The following is a 2,456-nucleotide window of genomic DNA, read 5'->3' as shown; positions in this document are numbered from 1 at the left end:
AGTAAAATACGTAACACCACATGTGCAAACAGCAACGGCAAAATACCTTTCATATACTCCCAGCCTTTCACATCATCTACTGAAAGGCTGTAGTCAACTTGCCCTGACTTACACATAGTTACTTACGTTAACGTCATACAAACCACCATTGTAGATGATCCACACAGAATGATTGAGGACCCACAGGAGTTAGATGTCAGTGGTGTGACCAACCAGAGAAAGCTGAACTCATACCTTAAGATTATTACCCAATGTCGATTACCCTTTCATCGTATGCAGATTCTGCGGCTGCTTTGATGACCGTGCAACACAACGCTAGTGCAGAAATGCATCATTAGGAGTAGGTATAAGGAAATGAGCGAGACTACTGTTGCATGGACTAGTCGACGGCGTGCAAATAACTGATGAGCGCTGGTTGTCCCTGACCCTAAAGAGGATTGATGAATTGTCCTATATTCAGTGACGCAATTGCCGGATGATTTAGTTAGGGCTCAGTGACATGTCACTATCTCCACAGGCATCTTCCATAATATGTGGCTTTGTTCAAAAACTGAACAAAACGCGGTTTTTGTAAGCTCCTCCTTTATATTAGGCGTACAAATGGAGAAATAAAGGAAGGCTTTTGTTGGAAAATAGTAATGGAATAACATGGAAATGTACCGGAATGTCTGCTTTTTTATCTGTCATCGGGAAATAATGCATAATTTTACCTTTTTATCGCTGTGTTTAGAAGTTCGCTGAACTGTCTGCTTCTCGCCCAAATTGTCTAATTTTTGTCTAGATACCCACCTACTTCTTTAATGGATGCCTCATTGCATGGTTTATTATTCACCTTTCACCTTACTCCAAACGTTCTTTATGTTCACATTTATTTCCACAACAAACCACACGACGACTGCAATCGACTACGCGAAAAACTGTACGTTTAAAGTCATTTGTTGACAAAAAACATCATACCGCGCATGAACACTACTAACAGACAGATGCTCGAGCAAAGATCGTCATGTGTTTCATCGTAAGTGCCTAGTTTTAATGTCATTTACGAAGATCTGAAAAATGAATTACAGGTAATGGGTCATTAATAAGTACTTGCTATTATTGACAAGTACATATGAAATCAAACAGGCCAACGCAAAATACACTTCGTTAGTTCAGGAGTTTCAAATGCAAGTCAGAAATTAAGCACATGGTAAGAAAAAGCTTTATTAATAATTAAGTTATACAAGCAAAACATTTCAATAACGTCTTTCTTAAACATCAGTGTTACTATTCCAAACCAAAATATTCTTTCTGTGAATTCTGGAAGTTACTGAACACGAAAAACTAATACGATGTCAAACTGCCGTATCTTGTTAACAGTTGTTGGCCTGAAGTAAGACTTACGGTAATCTTTGTTGACACTGAACATTCCACCTATAGAACAGAAGTGAGTAGTTATAACTTCAAATTAGCACAAACATGTTATTATTATTATTATTATTATTAATGGCTTTCTTCAATATTATAATCTGATACAATATAGAATTCTCAGCAGTTCTTGGTTTTTTGAACTAGTTTGTCAACATCTTTAAAAAAAAGTTGATATGATATTATTGGAAAGTGCTGTGTGATTGAAATAGCTTTGATGGTGATTGGATCTGCCAACAAAAACTATCATCATTTCGCAACTTATATTTGTAGTGGTATGGGTGAGTCATTGTGAAATCTAATAATGATAACTCGGAGCTTTCATGTGTTACCCTTGGGCATATGTAATTACTGCAATTACTAGGATTCTCGTAAAAAAGTGTTCTGGTGATTGTATCATTAGGTTTTTCCAGTATACAGTGTGTAAAATTATGGTCTACTTCGTTATTACTACTACTCTAATAATAAACCTAATCCTAAAACTGTAGATTCGTCATGATGTGACCACTTGATCCATAAGATCTAACGCGGAAGTCCCACCATCGTCCACACTGTTTCGTCCTACCTCTGGAGAACATATTTAGGACGAGAATGATTACGCTTGCAAAGCTGAGCCACACCATCCTATTGGATCTTCAATCAATATTCCCGCCTCCTCCATTGTTCACCTTCTCTTCGTGTTGATTGTGGAATATGCGTTTTCCTAGTTACCTCATGTTCAGCTTTCAGAATTGTGTGGTTAGGACCAATATCACTACAAGTGCATTAAAACCTCCAAAGATTAAATGCCAGTGTCCAGAAGACCAAGAGCTGAGTTTATTGAACAAAACTTCATTTACCTGGCAACGTGGACTGCAGTAAACTCAAACAATCAGCAACTCCTTTCGTTTGAATTTCAAGCTTATTTGCTTATGCATACCCGTTACCCTTTTTTGAAAAAATCTCTCAGAGTGCACTTTAAAAAGAAACTAACTTCGCGTGGTACGTTGTCGATAACGTCAAAGGGTGAGGGTGACCTTTCTCATTTCAGCTTCTGAGTGTTATCAGTC

The sequence above is a fragment of the Schistosoma mansoni genome, chromosome W (assembly GCF_000237925.1).
Source record: "Schistosoma mansoni strain Puerto Rico chromosome W, complete genome".
In the NCBI taxonomy this organism is placed as follows: domain Eukaryota; kingdom Metazoa; phylum Platyhelminthes; class Trematoda; order Strigeidida; family Schistosomatidae; genus Schistosoma; species Schistosoma mansoni.
This window is presented reverse-complemented; position numbering follows the sequence as displayed.